The following is a 24,698-nucleotide window of genomic DNA, read 5'->3' as shown; positions in this document are numbered from 1 at the left end:
GACATCTATATGAACTCCGTAGAGATAATGCCTCTGAATTTTCAAGCCAAATACTACGGCTGCTAACTCAAGATCATGAGTAAGATAATTTCTCTTATGAATTTTAAGCTGTTTGGAGGTGTAGGCTATGACCTTACTATGCTATACGAGGACATAACCCAAACCTACTCTGGATGTATCATAATACACTACAAACCCATCTGAACCATCTGGTAGAGCTAAGATTAGAGCTGAGGTAAGTCTAGTCTTCAACTCCTGAAAATACTTCTCGTAAGGATCTGACCACTGAAACTTGACTTTCTTCTGAGACAATCTAGACTAGGGGATGTAATAGAAGAAAATCCCTCAATAAATCATCGGTAATAGCCAACCAAATCCAAGAAACTCCTAATATCTGATGGAGAGATAGGTCTGGACCATTTTCTTACTGCTTTGGTCTTTTGAGGATCAACTTTAATACCATCACCGAAAATGATATAACCAAGGAATTCTACTGAACTTAGACAAAATTCACACTTACTGAATTTGGTGAATAGCTGATGATCTTTGAGAGTCTGAAGTACTGTTCTGGGATGGTCTGCATTATCACGCTCACTGAGGGAATAAACCAGAATATCATCTATAATGACTATGACGAACATGTCCAAGTACTACTTGAACACACGGTTCATCAAGTCCATAAAAGCAACTGGGTCATTGGTAAGACCAAATAACATGACTAGGAATTTGAAGTGACCATACCAGGTACGAAAAGCTATTTTTAGAATGTCACATTCTCTGACTCTGAGCTAATAATAGCTGAATCTGAGGTATATCTTAGAGAAATATCTGGCACCCTAAAGTTGGTCAAACAAGTCATCGATTCTGGAAGAGGATACTAGTTCTTAACCATGACCTTATTGAGTTGACGGTAGTCTACACACATCCTAAGAGAATTGTCTTTCTTGCGTACGAATAATACTGGATCTCCCTGATGAATCCCTTATCTAAGATATCCTTCAATTGTTCTTTCAATTCTCTGAGTTCTGCTGGTACCATTCTATATGGCAGAATAGAGATAGGCTGAGTATCTAAAAAAAGATCAATACTGAAGTCTATTTCCCTTTTAGGAGGAATTCCTGGAAGATCTTCCAGAAAGATATCTAAATATTCACCTATAACTGGAACTGATTCAAGGCTGGGAGTTTCAAAACTAGTGTCCTTAACTCGAACAAGATGATAGACACATCCTTTAGATATCATTTTTCTTGGCCGGAGGTAGGAAATAAGTTGACCCCTGAAAGCGGCTACACTACCCTTCCACTTAAGGACAGGTCTATTTGGGAACTAAAACTGGACTATTCTGTTTCTGTAGTAGATTGTAGCATAGCAAGAATGAAGCCAATCCATGCCGAGAATGACACCAAAATCGATCATTTTTAATTCGACTAAGTCTGCTGAAGTGACTTTCTGAGATGTCATAATCGGGCAGTTCTTGTATATACACTGGGCTATGATAGTTTTACCCACTGGGGTAGAGACTAAAAAGGGCTCTACTAGAATTTTAGGACTGACTCCGAAATCAACTGCTATATAACGAGTGACAAAAGACAAAGAAGCTCCTAGATCTAGCAAAGCGAAAATATGCACATAAAAGATCTGTAATATACCGGTAACCATATCAGGAGAATTTTCCTGATCTTGTCAGGACTGAAGAGCATAGAGACTATTTGGGCGTTGCCCATTAGTAGCACTAGAGTTGGCACCCTGCTAATTTGGGTGATCGGACTAAGTTGAGGAGCGATTTTGTTGACCCTGAGGACCTGGTTGAGGATAGTCTCTGACTCTGTGGTCTATCTTTCCATATCCAAAACGAATACCACTGCCAGCTCTACAAATACCCTAATGGTGCTTGCCACAAGTCTGGCAAAGAGGATAGGTGCAGGCACTGCTAACACTACCCTGGAACTTAGAGCCTAGCGCTCTATCTTTGTTACACTCTCTGAACTTAGAAACTGGAGCACTGGCTGTAGAAGGAGATGGAACTGATGACTTAGGACGAAAATGAGAATGGTTTCCTCCTTCTAACGTAGGCTGACTAAAATTAAAGCTGCCTGTCCTAGCTCTCTTATTCTGCTTCTCCCTTAGTGTAATATTTTGCTCCTCTATCTATTGAGCATGATTCATGAGCCTGGCTAAAGTCATGCCACTATTCAACATGGCAGATCTGCACTCATTAACCACACTATCATTCACCCCTGAAACAAACTTACTCAGCCTTGTCCTGCTATCTGCAACCACATAAGGGGAATATCTGAATAATTAAGTAAACTTAAGAGAATACTGTTTCACTATCATACTGTCCTTCCTAAGGTTGATAAATTCTAGCACCTTAGCTTCTCTAAGCTCTAGGGGAAAGAATCTATCAAGGAATGCTGAAACAAACTCCTACCACTCAACTGACCCTACATCATCTGCCCTCTCTGACTTCCACTACTTGAACCAAGTGTGAGCAACATCCTGCAACTGATATACAGCTAGCTCAGCACTCTCAACAGTAGTCACCCCTATGATGTCTGTCACCTTCTACACCAGATCTAGGAATTCCTGATGATCCTCATCTATCTTAAACCCGAGAAAGAATGGAGGATTCATTCGAGTGAAATCCCGAATCCTGGCTGCAACTGAATTGGCCATTGGATTGGCCGAAATGATAGCTAGTCATTCATTCTGAGCAGAAACTGAGTTAACAAGAGTAGTGAATGCAGCTTGGAACTCTACATGAGAAACATGTTCGCCCAAAGGATCTTCGGGCTGAGGGGCTGACTGATTTCCGTTTCTTCTTTTAGAAGGCATGTTCTGTAGAAGAAAGGGAGAACGGATTAGACTAAGAGATTGACTTGAGCTTATGCTCACTGGCACGACATGAATACTAAAAGAGGAGAAACTGTTCCTAAAACATCTTATAACCTCCTGTACATAAATGTGGTGGGCAATACACCTATGTACAAGACTCTACAAGATGCGGCTTTCAGATTTCCTAGGACTCTATTGAACCTTAGACTCTGATACTAAGTTTCTAATGCTTCAAATCTAATACCCGGAATGATACACGATGCTAATGACCCCAAAGGACCACAACATAACCCATGACTAATAGTTGTACCTGAATACTGCATAAAATGACATAATAATGCAGAAACATGCACTGAAAGGCCATAAGGTTCAACACTGAACATGATCTGAATGATATAACATCTGTGTGGGGTAATAGAATACCCAAAACAAACTGAACATACTGAAGTCTGAAATATGATAGTCTAGAAAGCCTCTAACTGACTAAACTGTCTGAGTAAGGAGCTGATGGGATATATCCCCAACTAACTCCAACTAATAAACTAATTAATGAGATAATAGGGAATGATCATGTCCTCGAATGATAAGTACTCACTTCTAACTCTTACTACTGAAACTGGAATCTACTAGTGATCTATAGCTCGTGTCTATGAATCGATGGTATAATACACCATAGTAAAAATGCATCAGTACTTCGAATGTACTAGTATGCATGTAAGGTAGGCTAAATGCATGGGGTTCATATGCATAAACAATAATAATAACAGACTAACTATCATGAGCGTGAGAATACATGAATGGGACATAACAACTGACACTAATACTGTGATAACATGATTACTGAATCTGAATATAATTGATAACATGAGAGACTGTATCTGACAGTACTAAATTCTAAAGAACTATCTGAGTTCTTTTACTGAGACTGTGGGAGGTAGCCATCTAACTGACATGCCCCAAATGATGTATTATAGCTTAATTGGGGTCCAATATACACCCTAATTAGAAGGGTATCAATACCACTCTACTGGTAAGGACAACATATAAGTGACCCTAATATAACAGGTAACTCTAGTGACAACGGTGGGAACCCTCATATAGCAGGCTAAGCTACCTTATTTACCCTCATATAGCAGGCTATGATGCCTCAACCTATGCTGGCTACATAGTTCTAGAATGCAAGGATTTCTTCTAAGAATCACACCCCTGGGTTCACTCTGTGCTAATTTCTACTCCCATCTAAATAGACACTGAACATAATTTACTGAACTGAACATAGACTGAGTTACTGAATTCCGTTAGCTAACGGAATATTACTGAGATCTGACAACTGAATAAGTTCATAAGATCATAGAGATTTCCTGAGTCATAAAACTGTCTGAAGTCTAAGGATTCATAGCGTGATTGAGAGTATCGTGGAAACATTACATGGCTCTAGGCACACAGCTAATATTTTGGGTACAAGTACCCCAGGACTCGATGGAAGGAAAACTGATCAAGCATAACTTACTGGAACATATAACTAACATCATAATCCATAATACATTTATAGAAGTATTCCATCAAAATATGTGATAGGTATAACTTGTACATACATGGGGATTTTATGATATCATACTAGTTGGGCATTGTTCCTTCATCTAGGCATTTAATCAAACACATGGTAGGCATAGAACATGTCGACAACATTATACAACAATTAATCATCATGATTCATCTCTAATTTCATCATCTGGGGTTTATTCATAGTTTCACATGAATATACATCTATACAAATCAATTCCACATAAAGTAGATCACCCAACATGGATATGAATTCAATTGATCATTCTCAACATAAACAAAACAAACCCAACATGAAATTCATAAAGAAATTGATAAACTTAAACTTAGAAAAGAGATTCTTGGGCTTCATGGATGAAAAGAGTCTATGAATGAATACTACGCATACCTTAGTTCGTGATTTCGTGAAGATTGATAGTAAAACTTTCTTGGAATTGGATTTTCTATGAAAACCCTAGCTCGTTCTTGAGGAGTTTGTGAGAGAGGAGTGTATTTTGGATGAAAAGTAGATGAATCATGTGCTAAAAGGCTTAAATAGGGATGGGAAGTTGAACCTTTTAACCCTGGATGTGTCATTTAATTTTTGTAAAATTTTCCCGAACTGAACCCCTAGCGCGATACGGCTCTATCGCATCATGTCACTGGAATTTGACAATTGGAAAACTAAGGGATGGTGCGACGTGGAGCCATCACATTACCCGTTCTTTTATGACCTGGAACTTTGGCAAGATGCAGAGAAAATCACGCTAAGACACTGGAAAAGGACAATTCTGAATTTGGGCCCTAGCTCAATGTGCCATAATCGCGAACCCCTACTGAAATTTGCCAAATGTTATTTCCTCTTGTGGCACGACGCGCCATTGACTAATATGGTAGTGTTTTATGATGAAAACTTAAAATAGTCGTAACTTCTGACCCGATTATCTGATTTGGGCGAATCTTATATCGATAAAAAGCTTATTGAATTTCCCACATGACAAAAAGTGAAAATCTTGAAAATTCCTCATGGAATAGTCATCATTCAATTTAAAAGATAATACTAGGCATTCTTGGGACAAAATTAGCTAGGAAAAAGTACGGGGTACTACACCTAGTCTCCCTTTTTAAGGCTTTGGACCTTTACTTTCCAACTGCATTACAAAACTTAAACCATTTGAACTTTATCCCTCTTTTGAACCCTACCCTCCTTAAACTTAAAAATGCAACTTAAGGCTAAAAACCTAAGTTGGGAGTGGTAAATCTTGGAAGAGGTGATCTTGGGCCACAGTATTGTAAATGATTACCTAAAAGCTAATTAAGGAAGACTAATGAATGAGAAAAATAAAGCGACCAACGAAAGAAAAAAAAAAGAATGAGATTACACAAGGGAAAGAATGAGAAAAAAATATTTTTAAAAGATGGGTGAACCAATTTGGTAAAAGAAGGAAAATATGTGAATTAGGAATGAATGAAGTCACCCATAACCCAAAGTTTGATGTAATAGTGTTTTATGTGGAGTTCAAGGAGGGTGTATTGCATGACCCGAACCGGTGCCTTGCCATGATGGGTATCTCAGGTCCAACAAGGACTGGAGACTACCCCCTTGCTCCTAGCCAAACAGAATACCATACCCCTAACATTAGATGAATTCCAAACATATAATAAGATTACATAAGATAAGCTCAAAGAATTTAAGACATGTGTTTAACCGATAATTGGTAACCATCCAAAAATAACCTACTAATATCATCTACGTCCACACTAATCCATAAAGCCTTCTAACAAAACCAAAATCAATAAAGTGTTGTGATATGCCCCTAACCCTGACAATCTTAAGGATAATGTGAACTATCAATTCTGATTTATGAAATGAAAACTAATGAAATTTCCAAGTTTTTTGGAGTATGGAAGCTCACCACTTCATCACACGACCGACGAACTGAGATGATTCATGTAATCACTATGCAAGAAAAGTTGAAGTATCTCTTGTGCCTAGATTGCATGTGGATACAGCGTTCGAAGATGGTTAGTGGGTTGAGCGCTAGCATATAACTCAGAGATAGGGGATAAAGTAATGTCAAGTCAAGATCCAATTCAAAACCATGTGAACATCATCAGATAAATACATAAATAATATGCTGGAAAAGGGAAACAAGGCTTAGCATGCACTTTAAAACTTTATCCTGGACTATGTAGCTCAACCGTCATAAAAAGGAACCCACGGGCTATATGGGTCCAACTCTTCCCTAGCGAGAAGGGCCTCGTGCGTGTAGTCGTACTAACCAGAGAATGTATATATGCACCATGGGGGACTCGAACCTCTTGGCATACCAAGGTGACTTAAGTATCCAATCATGTATTATAATATGGGGGACTCGAACCTCCAAATCATATAATAAGGAGGACTCGACTGCAGTTTTCTGTATTGGTCTCTCGGGACCTCCACTTTCACAACTTACCTACACAACCCTCTTTTAAGACCCATTAAAATATTGATCACACATTCCTCATTCATTGAACCATAATACATATTAAGGCATACACTATTGGTGTCGTCATACCAACTACATGTGCAAGGTATCATCAACATGATAATTCAATAACATTATCTTAGGAGAACAACTCCCTTTGTTCATTAAATCAAACCATCATGTTTCAATTACCTCTTTATATCATGCAATTGTTCCAAAACTAGTTCAATGCAATTTTATTTGTACTCAAACCACTTTCACAAAATTGGGTTGGGTTATTACCAATTCAATTATCAATATTCACAAAATTTGGGGAAATCACAATCTCCTAGTTTATTCACCATACCCATGACTCAATTGGTTTCAAAACCATTATTTAAAACAAAAAAAATGCATATGTAAACATGAAACATCACATAAACAACAATCATTAAAAACCCATCACCCATTTTGAAAACCCGCATTCAAAACCATTCAATTAAAGCCATTCTAATACATGATTTTCATAAATTGAGGATTAAGGAAGAGTAATATGCCTTAAACACCAAGTTTTATGGAGAGAATCCAACCTTTAAGCCCTTAGAGGACCTACTTCTTGGAAACCCTAAGTATCTTGCTTGATTGAATTTAGAGAGAATAGAGAGTGTCTTTGATGTGTTAAAGTGTTGAAAGAATGCCCCAAGGGTGTTTTATGGTCATGGTTATTGAGTAGAGAAAAGAGAAAAATATCTAAAGTGCCCTCAACTTAAAAACTGAAAAATTGACGCCAATGACTATTGGTCACTATGACTCGTAACGACACATTACGACTCGTCACCACGAGTCGTATCCAAGATAGTGTCCTCTTTGACTTCCCATGTAGTTTCTTCACTAATTTGGTTCCTCCATAGAACCTTTACTGAAGCCACCACCTTTGCTCACAACCTGCGAACTTTCTGATCCAAGATCTCAATTGGAACTTCCTCATAGGACAAGGAATCTGAGACACCCATACTTTTCAAAGGAATGACCAAGGAAGGATTGCCTACACACTTTTTTAACATCGACACATGGAAGACCAAATGAATGGAACCAAAACTCAAAGGCAATTTCTTTATAAGCCACCTTGCCTACTCGCCTTAAAATATAAAAATGACCAATGTACTGGGGACTGAGCTTCCCCTTCTTTCCAAACTACATCACTTCATTCATGGGAGACACCTTCAAGAACACCAAACTTCCATATAAAAATCCAAGTACCTTCTCCTTACATCCACGTAAGGGCTTTAAAGACTTTGGCCGGTCTTAAGCCTATGCCGAATCACCTTCACCTTTTCCATATCTTGGTGAACCAAGTCAGGACCATACAACTTCTTCTCACCAACCTTGAACCACCCAATAGGAGACCTACACCTCTTGCCATACAAAGCCTTGAACGGAGCCATACTAATACTAGAATGATAGTGATTATTATATACAAACTCAATGAGAAAACTATGGTCAACCCAAATACTACCAACATCGATCACATAAGACCTCGGCATAGCCTCTAAGGTTTATATCGTCCTCTCTATTTCTCTATCTATCTAAGGGTGGAAAATAGCGTTAAGGTTCACCTTAGTCACCAAACCTCGCTAAAAGAAATGGAAAAAGTGATATGAGAACTGAGTACCTTGATCGAATATGATGGAAACTGGAGCACCACAATCTCCTCAATGAAGAGCTTAGTGTAATCCTCCACCGAATAACTAATCCTCACTTGCAAGTAGTAAGCAGACTTAGTCATCTTATCCAAGATGACCCAAATGGAATCAAACTGATGACAGAAATATGGAAGACCAGTAACAAAATCCATATTAATCACTTCCCATTTCCACACAGGCAATTCAATCTCTTGAGACAAACCACCAGGCCTCAAGTGCTCAACCTTCACTTGCTGAAAAATCAAACACTTAGCCATAAAATTGGCCACATTCTTTTTCAAATTATTCCACCAATAAATTTCTCTACAGTCATGATACATCTTAGTCGAACCAGGATGAACAGTGTACCTCAACACATGAGCTTTCGCTAAAATCCTCTCTCTTGGCCCATCAATATCTGGAACGCATAACTTGCCTTGGTACTTCAAGATACCATCACCAATAATCTCTAAAGCCATTACCTTTTGGTGACCCACATCATCCTTGATCTATATCAAGATAGGGTTTAAGACCTGTTTCTCCTTTACCTTAGCACCAACAGATGACTTTACCACCTCTAGTAAAATCACACTACCATCCTCAAAGTCCAAGAAACAAACTCTACATTAGCCAGAAAGTGAATATCCTTCATTAACTCTCGCTTCTCCTTATCCACATTAGATAATCTTCCCATAGATAACCTGGTAAGAGCATCAGAAACAACGTTAGCTTTATCTGGGTGATTATAAAGACATGTCGTAGTTTTTGAGCAACTCAAACCATTTCCTCTACCTGAGGTTAATCTCTTCCTGGGTGAACATATATTGCAAACTCTTATGGTCCAAGAAGATGTCAACATGGACCTCATACAAATAGTAATGCCAAATCTTCAAAGCAAAAATCCCAGCTAACAACTCCAAATCATGAGTCGAATAGTTCTTCTCATGTACCTTTCAGTGCTTAGAATATATGCAACCACCTTGCCAGGCTGCATCAATACATAACCCAGTCCCACCCAGGACGCACCGCAATAAATAATATACCATCGCTACCCTCGGGTGGAGTCAGAACCATAGTCGAAGTTAACTTATCTTTTAAATTTTCAAAGCTACCCTAACAAGCATCCGACCAAAAGAACTTCACCTTCTTCTGGGTTAACTTAGTCAATGGGGCTACAATAGAAGAGAAGTTTTCTACAAACCAACTATAATAATTGGCTAAACCCAAGAAACTCAGAGTGTCGGTTGGATTCATAGGTCTAGGCCAGTTCTTAAACACTGCAACTTCTGTTGATCTACTATGATCCCCTCACTAGAAACAACATGACCTGAATAGGTCACTGTATTTTACCAGAACTCACACTTTGAGAATTTCGCATACAACCGTTGATCTTTAAAGGTTTATAAAATAAGGAAAAGGTTATTGGCATGATCCAACTCACTCTTGGAATACACCAAAATGTCATTAATAAATATAATTATGAGCAAATCCAAGAACTGATGGAATACCCAGTTTATAATATCCATTAATGTCATCAGGACATTACTCAAACCAAAGGACATCACCAAAAACTCAAAGTTACCATACCGGGTTCGAAAGGCAGTCTTAAATATATCCACTTCCCTAATCTTCAGCTGGTGGTAACCCGACCAAAGATCAATCTTGGAAAAGTACTTAGCACCCTAAAGCTGATCAAAGTGATCATCAATCCTAGGAAGTGGATACTTATTCTTCACAAGCACCTTATTCAACAGGCGATAATCTATATACATCTGAAGGATCAATCCTTCTTACTCATGAATAGTACTGGAGCACCCTAAGGAGAAATACTAGGATGGATAAACCCTTATCTAGAAGACCTTTCAACAACTCCTTGAGTTCTTTTAAATCAGTCGATGCCATTGTATACGGAGGAAAAGAAATAGGACGAGTGTCCGGAAGAAGATCAATCCCAAAATAAATTTCCCTATTGGGAGGCACACCAGGAAGATCATGAGGAAACACCTCTAAAAATTTACAAACCACAAAGACAAATTGTAAAGAAGGACCTTTGAATCTAGAATCCTTAGCATGCACTAGATGGTAGAGGCACCCCTTGGAAATCAATTTTCAAGCTCTAAGAAATGAAATAAATCTTCCCTTTAGCACAAGGAACTACCTTCCCACTCAATTACCAGCTCATTAGGATAGTGGAAACTGACCCTTCGGGTTCGACAATCAAGAGACGCATAGCACGAATGCAACCAATCCATCCCTAAAATCATATCAAAGTCTAACATATCCAACTCTATCGGATCCACCAAGGTCTCCCTACCATAGACGAACACCACACAATTCCTATAAATCCTTGTAGCCATAACAGAGTTACCTATCAAGGTGGACACAAAGAAAGGTTCTATAATATACTCAAGATCAAAACCAAAATGAACAGCCACATGAGGGTTCACATAAGAGAGGGTAGACCTGAGATCAAGTAGGAAATAACATCGCGAAAGAAAATTTTGAGCATACCAGTAATAACATTGAGGGATGCCTCAGAATTTTAGTAGGTGGCAAGAGCGTATAGACAATTTTTTCTAGTGTCAAAGCCAAAAACAGAAGAAGTACCCTTTGGTACGGGATATGATGAAGTAGCAACGGGGATTTTATTGGCCCAAAAAGCAACCCTAGTAGGACAATCCCTCTACATATGACCTATTTGACCATATTTAAAGAACTTGTTCCTCCCCTCTTCACAAATACCATGACACACCTGACCATAAAATCTACAAGGGGGATATGATGGAGCTAATTGAGCCCCACTAGCCTAAGGCCAGAAACCCTGTGCCCTGGAACTAATATTATTCTTAAAATGACAATCACCCGACGACTTCGAAAAAGGAGTAATAGTCGTAGAGTAGGAACCAGAATTACCCAATTTCTTCTTAGACCATTTTCCACTATTTCTACCATTTTGCTACTGACCACCACCCTGATTCAAATACTAAAACTTTTTATTTTGTTTTCCACTCACCTCTGCTTGCTTCTTCTTTTCATTCTCTACTTGTTTTATATACACCACAAGTCTAGAGATATCCATATCCTTGTTTAACAAGGCGGTCTTGTTTTGCAAGATCAAATTATGGGATAACCCAAAATCAAACTTCCAAATTCTAGCCCTCACACTAGATACTAATTCCAAAGTATATTGTGATAGCTAATAAAACTTCAAGACATACTCCTTCACTGTCATTCTGCCTTGCTTCAAATTCATGAATTCCTTAGCCTTTTTCTTTCTCAATGTAACACCTTGGATTTTCTTTAAGTCGAGTTTCATCTTTAAGAATAGTAAGGGTTGACTTCCCAAGTGAGAAATATTTTAAACTGTGGAGAATTTCCCTAATATCAACTTTTTTATGTAGAGAATTGAATTAGATTTCCAACGATACCAATTTTGTCCAAATCCGGTATCGGGGTGAGAAGTTATGGCCATTTTACTAAGAGTTATCGAAACCGCCCAGGTGCGACGGACAGGTTGATGGACCATCACCCGAATATCACAACCAAGGTAGTGACTCCCTCTTCTGGCCCAAGTGCGACATCCAGGATGACGGACCATCAAGCTAGCGATGGAACATCGCTAGGACAATCGTAACTAAGGCAGTGTGGCATTTTTCTGACCAACGTGCGACAAAAAATCCGACAGACCGTCAGACTAGCGACAGACCGTCACTCCAACCATCGCAAATCCCGTTTAGTATTTTTAAGTTATTTTTAAAAGGATCTTTTGGGTATTTTCCTTTTAATACCCTGATATATTCAAAATGAAGTAGATCGCCTCATTATCTCCCAAAACATCCAAGGGCTAAGGATTTTCTCTCAAGAGCAAATCTAAAACCCTTTTCCAAGAAATTCAAAAACTCATAATAGATTCTACAAATTGAGTTGAGATTCAAGTTCTCCAAATCCAAGACTTCAAGAACCCTCTCTCAAAGAGTAAGAAGAAGAGTTAAGCTTGTTTATCTAGTTTCACAATCTAAGGTATGTGGGGTTTGAACAAGGACAATTCTTTCATCTTTGCGCCCAAAACTTGTTTTAAATTACAAAGATACATGACTTTATGAGTTCTCCTATAAATTTGAAGCGTGGGTTCATACCCAATATTACTATGCATGAGATTTTGAGATTTGCCAATGTTCTAGAAATTGAAGTACATGAATTTATTGAGATTTTAAGACAATTTGTTGAATATTCCAGATTTCTATATGATTTATGTATCCTTATGACATCTAGTGTTCATTTTGATGAGTCTTAACTTGAGATTTGATTATAGGTCATTAAACCCTACTTGAGATTTCAGTTTTAATGAACTTTTGTGCTATAAGCACTCATGATTTGAGTATTTTGAGATAATTGAGAAAGTTTTGACCTCAATGGTCATAGTAGCTTTGAAATCCACATTACCAAATGAGACTGCAGATTTTATAGTTGGGTTCTTATGAACCATGAGATTATTTTAAAGTAGATTTCCCTGAGATTAGCATAGGTAACTAAAGGGAGTAGTATTTAGCACCGAGTTGGGTAAGTTACTACGGTTTTATACCCCAGAACTATGTGCCACCATAGGATTGAGATTTATGGGCTCGAGGCTGAGATAAGTGATCACTGAGTTGAGGTTATACTCCTTGGAAAGAGTATGATGCCTCTCCCCAACGTGAGGTTTCTTTCTTAGGAGGACAAGACGTTGGACTCCATGTAGCTCGCATGGTTTATATTGGTTAAGAGAACCTCCCTTGAGATAGAATATTTTCCCTAATAGTAAGATTTTCAAAATAGTTTCTTGAAGTAAAATTTTTCCAAGAAGAGAGTAGTTTTCTCTACTAGTAAGAGTTATAGAATTCTGAGTTCAAAGTGTCTTGAGTTTAAAAGAGTTCTAAGTTCTTGAGCATTAAATAAGTTTTACTCTCCATAAGATATATGCATGAGTTTGAAAGTATTTTTTAAAGCTTTCTTTAGTCTACGAGTAATGATAATAAGAGAAGAGTTCAGATTTTAAAGCTAAAGTATAATGACTCATGAGATTTATGTTACATTCTTTATTCTACATGATTTTGAGCTTTATATTGTAGATGTATTCAAGATATGTGAGTCATTCATATTTGCATGCATGATTTGATTAAAGAGTATGGATATTGTTTTCTGTAAATGCATACACCCCCCTATACTCAGTACATTCCCAAGTCCTGATCCACATATACGTCTATGTACTATATTGTCTTATAATGTAGGTTCAGGTGCTCAGTCCCAGCCTCGTCAGTGATTTCTGAGTACCTTTTTCTACATCTCTACAGTGGTGAGTCCTCATGGTTTGAGGACCTATCTTCAGACATTTCAGTGTTTTAGTATACATATTATTGCTTTCAGTTCAGTTTGAGTCGGTTGGGGACATGTCCCAATGGCTCTCTAGTAGACTTGAGTAGTAGAGGCTTTGTCAGACTAGTTATTAGATTGTTAGTATGTTGAGATTTCCAATATTGTGGTCGTTTAGACCAAGTATTTTCTTTGTATTTTCTGTCATTTGACATGACAGTGCTAGTGTTTTGTTTATTGCTTCTCGAAATAAGTTATTATATGTAGTAATAGACTCAAAGGCTTAGCTTGGGGATACTTGTAGCCTTAAGCACCGTGTGATATTTCGGGAGGAGATTTTGGGGTGTTACACTCAACTCATAGTGAAAGAAGCGATCAAGAAAAGCATTAGAGAAGTTATCCCACAAATAGGACTCAACACCATCAACCCTAGACTGGTCCCATTCCTCATACCACTGATACTCTACATCCTTCAACTGATAAGCAGCAAACTCCATACCCTCTACGTTAATAGAATGCATCACATAGAAAATCTTTTCCATCTCATTAATGAAATTTTGAAGATCTTCCTCAACTTTAGAACTAGTGAAAGTCAAAGGTATCAACCTCATAAATTAGCTCTATTGACCTCAGAAGATGGATCAACAAAAACAACATGCTTAGTCTGAGAGGCCACCAACTGGGTAATCTATTGGATCGACTGGCGAAACTCAGCATTAGAAACACTAGCTTGAGTTGTCCGGAGAGTTCTGGAGGAAACTATTGGAACTCCATGTGAGGTAGAAAAATTGGGAGCTGGAGCTCTAGACCGGGTCTGAACTCCATAAGTGGCATGAGGTCCATCGATATTATCATCAGATGGGACACGAGCATCAGATCTTCTGGGAGGCATGATCTAAAAAGAAAACATACGAGAATTAAAGGAGATTTCAAGATCTTAGGTTCTATAGCACAAAATAGAACAACAAGAAAGAGAAACATTCCTAAATGCCACATATCCTCTACCTTATAAATGTGGCATGCTACACACCCATAAGAAAGACTCTACTTAACACGACTTTTTGGACACCTAATGACACCAAACCTAGGATCTGATACTAAATTTGTCCTGACCCGAACCGTGGCTTGGTCGTGATGGATATCTCAAGTACAATAAGGATCAAAAACCACCCCATGCTCCTAAACAAACAGAACACCAATGTTTGATGAATTTTGAATATATAACAAAATATTATAAGATAATCTTAAAGTATTTAAGACATGTCTATGATCGATAACTAATAACCGACCAAAAACAACCAACCAACATCACCAAAGTCCACAGTAATCCACAAAGCCTTCTAACAAAACTAAAATCAATAAAGTGTCATGACATGCCCCCGACCCTGGCAATGACAATGACAATGTTAATCATAATGTGAACTCATAATTCTAATCTATGAAATGGAAACTGATGAAACGTTCAATTCTTCTGGAGAATGGAAGCTCACCACTTCACCACATAACCGATGAACTGAGTTGATCCACTTATTCACTGTGCAGGAAAAGTAAAAGTATCTCTGGTACCTACATCGTATGGGGAAATAGAATCCAGAGATGATTAGTGGGTTGACACTAGCATATAACTCAAGGATAAGGGATAAAATAATGTCAAGTCAAGATCCAATTTCAAACTATATGAACATCATCATATACATACATAGATAATATTCTAGAAAAGGGGAACAAGGCTTAGCATGCACTTTGAAACTTTAGTCAGGACTATGTTGCTTAACAATCATAAGAAGGCACCCACAGGCTATATGGGTCTGACTCCTCCCTAGCTGGAAGGGCCCCAATGCATGTAGTCGCACAAACCAAAAGATGTACATATGCATCATAGGGGACTCAAACCTCCCGGTATACCAAGGTGACTTAAGTACCCAATTATGTATTATAATATTGGGGCCTTAAACCTTCCAAGCATATAATAAGGGGGACTCAAACTACTGGTCATTTAGACCCCCGCGTCAGTAACTACAGTTTCCAGTATTGGTCCCTCGGGACCTCTACTTTCATGACTCAGCTACACAACCCTCTTTTAAGCCTCATTAAAACATTTATCAAACATTCTCATTCAATGAATCATAATACACATTTAGGCATACAACTATTGGTATTGTCCTACCAACTACACTTTCAAGGTATTATCGACATGCCAATTCAATTACATTAACTCAGGAGAACAACCCCCTTTGTTCATTAATACAAAGTAGCGAAAACCAAATTTCTTTGTTAATTAAATCAAACCATAATGTTTCAATAACCTCTTTATATCATGCAATTGTTTAAAGAATAGTTCAATACAATTTTATTCGTACTCAAACCACTTTCACAAAATTGGATTGGAGTTATTACTAATTCAATTGCCAATATTTATAAAATTTGAGAAAATCACAATCCCCTAGTTTATTCACTATACCAATGCCTCAATTGGTATCAAAACCACTGTTTAAAACATAAACAATGCATATGTAAACATGAAACATCACATAAGCAACAGTCATTCAAAAATCCTCAACCCATGTTGAAAAAACACATTCAATACTATCCAATTAAAGCTATTCAAATACATGAATTTCATAAATTGAGGATTAGGGAAGAGTAACATGCCTGAAACACTAATTTTTATGGAGAAAATTCAACCTTTGAGCCCTTGGATAACCTACTTCTTAAAAACCCTAAGTATTTTGCTTGAGGGAATTTAGAGAGAATATAGAGTGACATTAATATGTTAAAGTGTGGAAATAATGTTCCAAGGGTGTTTTATAGTTGTGGTGATTAAGTAGGGAAAAGAGGGAAATGTCTAAAGTGCCTCAACTTAAAAACTGAAAAATTATTGCTAATGACTATGAGTCACACTGCGACATGTTATGACTCGTCACCTTGAGTGGTAGCCAAGACAGTGTCATTAGGCATACATATTGGCACACATATTGTTGACCTTATGACATACATTCATACAACTCGTTAGGGGACCCTATGACTCACAGGGTCCTAGTCATCACCAAGACAGCTACACTTGAAGCATACACTAGTTTGACTATGGTTAGGATATCATGACTCGTAGTGAGTCCATACGACTCGTTAGAAGCCACTCGTACTCAGAATAAAAACTTAGTCACTCACACTATTCAGGATACGATTTGGGTCCTTACAACTCATCAAGACTCCCTACGACTCGTAAGGGGAGTCTAGTCTGGACAATGAGGATAAAATTTCAGAAACTTTCAAGGGTCAAAATTTTAGGGTATTACAGTGTAGTCACTTTTATCCTAAATGTTTATCCTACCCTTTCCTAAGCCTACATTACAAGCTTGAAAAAGTCCGTTGATATCTTTAACCAACTATTTTTGAGTTATTAGCAATTGAAAAATAAGGATAAGCATGTGGTATGATACTTGTGTGTATTGAGAAATTCTTTATGAGAGTGAGTGCTTGCACATTTGTCACTTGTTACATGATAGAAATTATGGTGTATTAGGACTTTCCATCAGTGAGGAGGCATGTAAACTAATAAAGGTTGGTAAACTTGTCATACTCTAAAAATGAGGTAAAAAAGTGTAGCTAAGTCACTATTAGTAGAGAGTTATCTCTTGAGAGATAATAGTTGTTGCTTGATTGTTCTTAAAAGTCTTTTGCATCCTTGAAAATGTGATTGATTTTGAGGGGAGTTTCATGAATAGTTCTTCCTATGCTTGTTGGCTAATTGTTAGTACTAATCAAGTTATAAATCATGGTGATCATTTGGTTGTAAGAATGGGCTTATAAGTTGATTAGTCTCATTGAGTATAGAGTGGTGTTACTTGAGTACAAGCAAAGTTTTAAGTTGGGGGTGTTGATGAGTGACAAATTTGTCACTTATTTACGTCCAAATTCTTACATACTATGATGAATTAATTGTTTATATTAGGCTAATTCTTGATTGAAATGCATTAATCCTAGTATGTGCAGTCTTACAGGTAATCTAATGAAAATAAGTTGAAACAAAGCTGGAGGACAAGTAAAGTAAGCAAAAATAGCAGGAAAACTGAAGATCAGGCCCTGGAGGCAAACCTCAGGTGCTGCAATCGCACCTTGAGAGTTACGATCGCAATCAGCAGTCAAGTCAAATGGTGGTGATTATAAGATTACCACTGCAATCGCATATTGCAACTGCAGTTAAGAGGTGGCGATCTTGATAGGGCAGAAAAGTCTTAAGGACAGAATTATAATTTCACTGAGCTGAATCCCAAATCATATGGGGCTAAACCCTTTCTCAATGGGATCATCTTTTATTTAATTTTCAATTTTTTGAGAGCTAGGATATAATTTTGTGAATTTAATTCCAAGAGAGATTTTGATTGTGAATTGAATTTGAAGTTTGGATTTATTCTTGTTTTGATCTTCAATGGATGCATTAAATGACAATTTGTGTATATCTCCTTTATTTAATTTCATGATTAGCTAACTTCATATGTTGGGGTTATGTTTTATTAGGTGTTGAATAATGCATGGGTGTTGATTGTTTGTCCAATTAATTAGTTAATTATTTTGGGTTTTGCTTTTGTCCCATGTTTGAATTGAGAATTGGGAGTGAAAACCCCAATTGCCTTAGGATCCCGCATCATACTAGAAAGAGGGATGTGGGTGAGGGATAATTGTAAACATCTTAAATCTAGCTTATTTGTTAGAATTATCTTAGAAATAAGGGTGTTGGTTGAATTAACTATTTTCATTAGCATTATCTTAGAAATAAGGGTGCTAGTTTGAGGTATTGGATTTGTAAACTTTTCATGCTAATGAGGTATTCAAATGAATCCATGAGTGAAATTTAATATTTTATTGAAAGATTAACACTAACACTCAAAATCTAGCCTACCCAAAACCCTTATATAAGACGTGAACTAACTTTCAATCACTTATGCATGAACACTACCTATGATAGCATGACCCCAAGATTCTTCTCCTATTAGTAATATGCATAAATTTCTTAAATCTCTCACTAGTGTTGTTGGTTATTGTATTTAACAAAGTTTTCATTCAAATTCCCCCAATTTACTTTCATATTTTGTTTAGATTTCACATTACAGGTTAACTCTCAACACATGTAGGTATTGAAAGTTATTTTACATTCCTTGCGGATTCGAGCTGACTCTTGTTGGATATATATTGACAATGACCGCCTTGCATCAAAATGATGGTGTAAGTTGAGCATTATCAGTTAACATTCAGTACCGTTTTACAACATATTCGACATTAACTTTAGATTAAATATAATTGTTATGCTTCTAGCACTTATCAGTTTACAGAAATGTTTTAGCTTATGATTTGGAGATTTTACTATGACTCACAACTTTTACACACAAACATGTGTTAAATGCATAGCTTAGGGAATGGCTTATGTCCTCGATTTCAAAGCATGTTTATTAAATATAATAGTTATGCTTCTACCACTTCTTAGATTACAGAAATATTTTAGATCATGATTTGGAGATTTTACTATGACTCACAACTTTTACGTACCAACATGTTTTATATGAATGTTTTAACAAATGACTTATGTCCTCGGTTTCACAACATGTTTTAAGTTTTTATGACTAGTGTATATAACACATATTTGGTATATTTCAAAGCACTAATCGCATATCTCTTCTGCCTATATTTTTCATGTAATGTAGATTTAGGTGCTTACTAGCAGAATCATAGTCATGCAGACCATAACATTCAGCCAGAAGGTGATGAGTTCTCTTATTTTTGAAGACTCAAGTTAAACATAGTTTTAGTATTTCATTTTCATACTCGTATGTATTGATTAGGGATAGTTGGGGATCATGTTCCGACTACCTATAGTCAATATTACTAGAGACTTCATAGATAGTTAGTCAGAGTTATTGTATGTTGTTTAAGTTCCTCTTTCTTTTAAATTACAGTGTTGTAAACTTTTAACAGTAACGTATTGAAATAACTTATCTCATGATTATGCTTCCGCTCAGTCAATTTAGCTTTTGTATATATTTTAATCAATTTCTCAAACATTATGTCAGTACCATGGGTTAGCTTGGGATTACTTGTGGTTCTAAGAACTGTGTTACGATTAGGGGATAGTATCGAATCGTGACATTGGCAAGATGAAATATAACCAATATATATCTTTTTTAGTACCAAAATTGTATTCGCTAGGTGTGCGAACAAAATTTAATATTTATAGTTGAAAAGGAAAAAGAGCTTCTTATAATATATTGCATACTCTTAATGGTGTGAGATGTTTGTGAGAAAATGTGCAGAATTAATCAATAACAAACAATATCAACTGATATCCAATAATTTGGCGGGACAAGTATGATGCAAGATCATTTATTTCATTTAACCCCAAAAGAAATTGAATAAGCCTCTCAGCCTCTTTGGATTTCATAATTTTCTTCTTTCCACTACAATTGCAATGCATATTCGCTTTAAGAGCCATCTAATTCTTCCCATATCCTTTTAATTTTAGTGAAATAACCAGCTATGTCATTCTTTCCTTGAACTTAATTTGCTAGTTCCTTTTGTAGGAGATAGAGATCAAGGCCAATAGTCATTTTCAGTTGTGGCACTATGCCTATTCCACCGACAGTAGTGTTCTAAAAAGCAGGTTGTCTAAGTTTTTCATTTTCAATTGTGGTACTATGCCTACTCCACAAACAGTAATGTTCTAAAAAGTAGGCTTTCTAAGTTTTTCTCATAGCAGATATAACATGTTACATTTATTGAACATGTGATGACTGGTATCACTAAGAATATTACAATAATTTTGACAATTTGTACACCTATTGTACTAGCGTAAGCAAGTTTAGCTAATAAAATGCTACTGGCAGCACAAGAATCCATATTATCACATAAATATTTTCGCCAACTCCAAATATTAAATTTTAATGTATATACTACATTATTCTCTATCACCCCCACAGTCCTATCTATCATAATTTATTAAGAAATGACAACCGAAGGCGAACTAGCAAAATAATGTGTTCCAATTAGTAATCTACAAAAGTATTTATTTGTATGGTCAATAAAAGTCATGATAATTCAACGAGACCTTGTAAGCAGGTGTTCTAATTCAAAGCATGAAGGAGCTTATCGGACTACAATATTAGTTGGCGAAGCTCTTACCTACATGTCTCAAGTCCCACATGCAACACACATGACTAGTAATATTAAATGGTAATTTAGGTGTTTCAATTTGTTTGTTTTACCTTTTTAGTCTGTTTTATTAAAAAAAAATAAAAAATTGACGATGTTTAACTAAAACTTTTCACATCGCATATTTAATATCACAAAATTAATGAACATTTTAATATATTTTTACATATCTTTTCCGAAATTTAAATTTTTCTTTATTTTGTTAAAATATGCTTTTTGAAAAAAATAAATTAGCTGCAACTTAGACCCTATTTGGACAGGATTAAAATCTAGTCAAATCAATTTTTTTTAAGCTTTTTAAGGTGTTTGGTAGAATTAAAAATTACTTAAAAAAGCTAAAAACTGATTAAAAAAATCAATAAATGAGAAGTTAGGTACCCCAAGCTTTTTGCTTTTTAGATTAAAATTATTTTAGGTTTGACCAAAATATTTATCTTTTTATCTTTTATACTTTCATCCAATTCCAACAATATCCTAAACTTGTGGTTCATAAATATATAATTTTTTTTTCTTTTTCTCTTTGTCGTTTCGTTTATCTCTTTCCTCCAATTTTCTCTTCATCTTTCTTCTTTGTTTTCATCGAATCAATTATTACATCGGAGGTTTATTCAAAAAATTTATTTTAGAATTAAAAATTATAAATAATTCACCTTATTTATGATGTTAACAACTTTAAGAACATTTAAGTCATTTTAACCAAAAAAGTACTTAACATTTGTTGTTTACCAAATACATCAATAATTTTTTTTTAGTTTCAGTACTTCTATTCAAACACTTATTACTTAATTTATAAGCACTTATTTTAAGTTTTTAATCGCTTAAGCCAAACGGGCTCTTAAAGATCGTCACAACTCGGGTATTTGTACACTTTGCCGAAAACCACTAACACTTTGTTTGGATGGTGGTTTGCTATGGTTTCCTAATATATGGTACTGCATGGTATGATATAGTACAGTACAGTACAATACAATGTTTGAATAGACTGTATCTTTCATTACTGTTTGATGACAGTTTTATTGTTTAGTCTGATAATATGGTACTGTATTGTAACATGTAAGTTTACTAAAATGCCCTTAATCATTATAAATGTTAAATTTATCAATAATAGTTAATAAAATAATTTTCTTCCTACTATTTTATCATAATTATGTCATGTAGATATATTAAGTTATTAAATTCATGTAAATTCTAAGAAATTCAATAAAATAGTAGATCAAATAAATATAATCAAATTTATTTTTTATAGTAACAAATTTCATTTCTTTTTGGTGTTTTGAGACGAGACACCGACGACAAATACAAAATTTGAATGCATTTTTTGTCTATGATACGGGTGTGTTTGGTAATGAAATAAAAAAAATTTCAAAAAAGTAAATTGTGTTTTACTTATTTTCTCATTTTTAAAACACAATGAAAAAAAAATTCTTAAAAAATTTGTATATATTTAACACAAAATAATGAAAACGAATATGATAAAAGGTGGCGGGGTTAAAAAATTAATTTTTTAAAAAAATATTTGGGCATGGGATAGAGGTAGGGATAGGGGTGGGGCTAAAAAAAAGTGCTAAAAAAAGTTTTAATTTTTTTAAAAAAATTAATGAAAAAAATCATTTCTTTTTTTATGTGTGGTGTGTGTGTGGAGGGAGGGGAGATGGTAGGGGGTGGGATAGTATAAGAAATTTTTCTTGAAAGTTTTAAAAAAATAAATTTTGAAAATTTTAAAAATTAAATTTTAAAAATAAAAAAAAAGTTAGGGGGCTAAAAGGTGGGGGATTTGGAGTGAGAGTCGGGTAAAAACAAATCTTTAAAATATTTGAAAAAAATTGGGTGGAGGTTTGGTGGAATGGGGAGACTCTAGTGGGGTGAGAATTAGAGTAAGAGGTAAAATTAAATAATATATGATGAAGAAAAAAATAAAATTATATAATATTAAATAAGAATATAAATGAAAAAAAAAAAGACATGGTTAACAACCATTACCAACTTATTGAATTTGTTCGGGTGTTTGGCCTATTTTTTAACAATTATAATGTTCGAATCAGCTTATATACTCATTAGTTTCACCATGTTAAATCTTATGCAACAGTATTAGGTAATTTTACCCACTAAGTGTAGAAATGATGGGCAGAAGGATAGGTAACAGTATCAGGTAATTTTATCCGCTAAGTGTACTAATGATGAGCAGAAGGATAGGTACCAGGTACTTTGTCCACTGAGTCTAAGAATGATGGGCAGAAGGATTTGAACTTGAGACATCTTGATTTTCAACCCACTTCATTTCATGATTTGAAGGTTTTGGGTTCTGGCTTCTAATATTTTCAAGTTACTAGGTTCCAGATTAATATTCCGTGCATATTCAATGCATATTCGCCAAACCAGCATCCCACACTCTAGCTCCGCCAATTGCCTCTAGCTGCTGAATTGCTTTTGAATTCATTTTACTGACAAAGAGATAGTTTACCCACCCAAGAGTTCCATTGATGCTAAATCTTTACCATTGTGTCCTTGGCCTTTACAGTAGCAGTGATCAGAAACAGTATCGATGAGTTTCATACATGTTGGACTTTAGTGAAATTCCTCTCTAATTTATGATTGTGCTTGACATTGGTCGATTTCTAAATTAGAGAGATTAAATGTGAATTCTGAACTACTATATTGGTTGCATCGTTGTCTATTGCAGCCATCGATGGTGTGGTTTATTCTTTGTGTGAATATGCTTTAGTTCAAATAATTTTCGGGCTTTTTTTAAATGATGTTGTTTCTACAGGTAGAAGAGATAGGATGGGAGCACCTTGTTAGATTTGGGGGATCTGAGACTTCTCAGCTTTCGCATCAAGTAAGGTGTCTTTTATTTGGGTTAAATAAGAAAGGGTAGGTTTTGGTTTAATGAACAAAGCGGGTAGAGATTGTTTCCCTTGTTTGGTAGGAATTATAAGAGGGAGGTTAAAATGGAGGATATCCATCCCCTCCATGTTATTTTTCTGATGTTGCAGAATTGGACGATACAACAACATACCTAGTGTAAAGCGGGGTCTGTGGAGGGTAGAGTATATGCAGACCTTACCTCCACCTCAGAGGTGTTGCTGCAAAATTGGACGATAAGGAAGTAAAATAGGGGGCTATCCAACCTCTCCATGTGAGCTTTTCCAACTCATGCAGATTGGATGATAAGGAAATACATCACCTTAATTTCATTATGTGGAGGTAAATGATAAATATTTCACAAAAGAAAGTAAATAACAATAATCCTTTGCAATAGAACATGGTGTACTGTCGATTTTAGTGATGTAGCCACCAAGGCATTCCACTATAAGATAAAAGAGAAGTCAAAGGAAAGAAAGTCAAGACCGGAAAGCTGTTAATTTATGGGTTTTAAAAAATTAGAAATATAGATATGACTGACGAAATTTATATCTGTGAAATAAAGTTCAAGCAAAAGCATTTAGTTTCTAAAGTGCAGCTAGTGGAAGACTGTATTTTAACTTGCCGGGGAATAAACTCTCAACCTTTTTCTGTCTGCTAGGGACAAGAAGGGAAGAGTGCACATCCTGCAGATAACTTTGGATGGAGCATATCCTAGCCATCCACCTTCAATATCAGCGGTTGGCATCCTTCAAATTTCAGATAATAGAGCCTTGCA

General features: G+C 36.0%; 1 pseudogene; it reads left to right on the top strand.

Annotated features, from left to right (window-relative positions):
- LOC107869038 overlaps window positions 1-24,698 on the top strand; it is a 58,456-nt pseudogene that overhangs the window by 30,131 nt on the left and 3,627 nt on the right.

Source organism: Capsicum annuum, chromosome 4, assembly GCF_002878395.1.
Source record: "Capsicum annuum cultivar UCD-10X-F1 chromosome 4, UCD10Xv1.1, whole genome shotgun sequence".
Lineage (NCBI taxonomy): Eukaryota > Viridiplantae > Streptophyta > Magnoliopsida > Solanales > Solanaceae > Capsicum > Capsicum annuum.
This window is presented reverse-complemented; position numbering and strand designations above follow the sequence as displayed.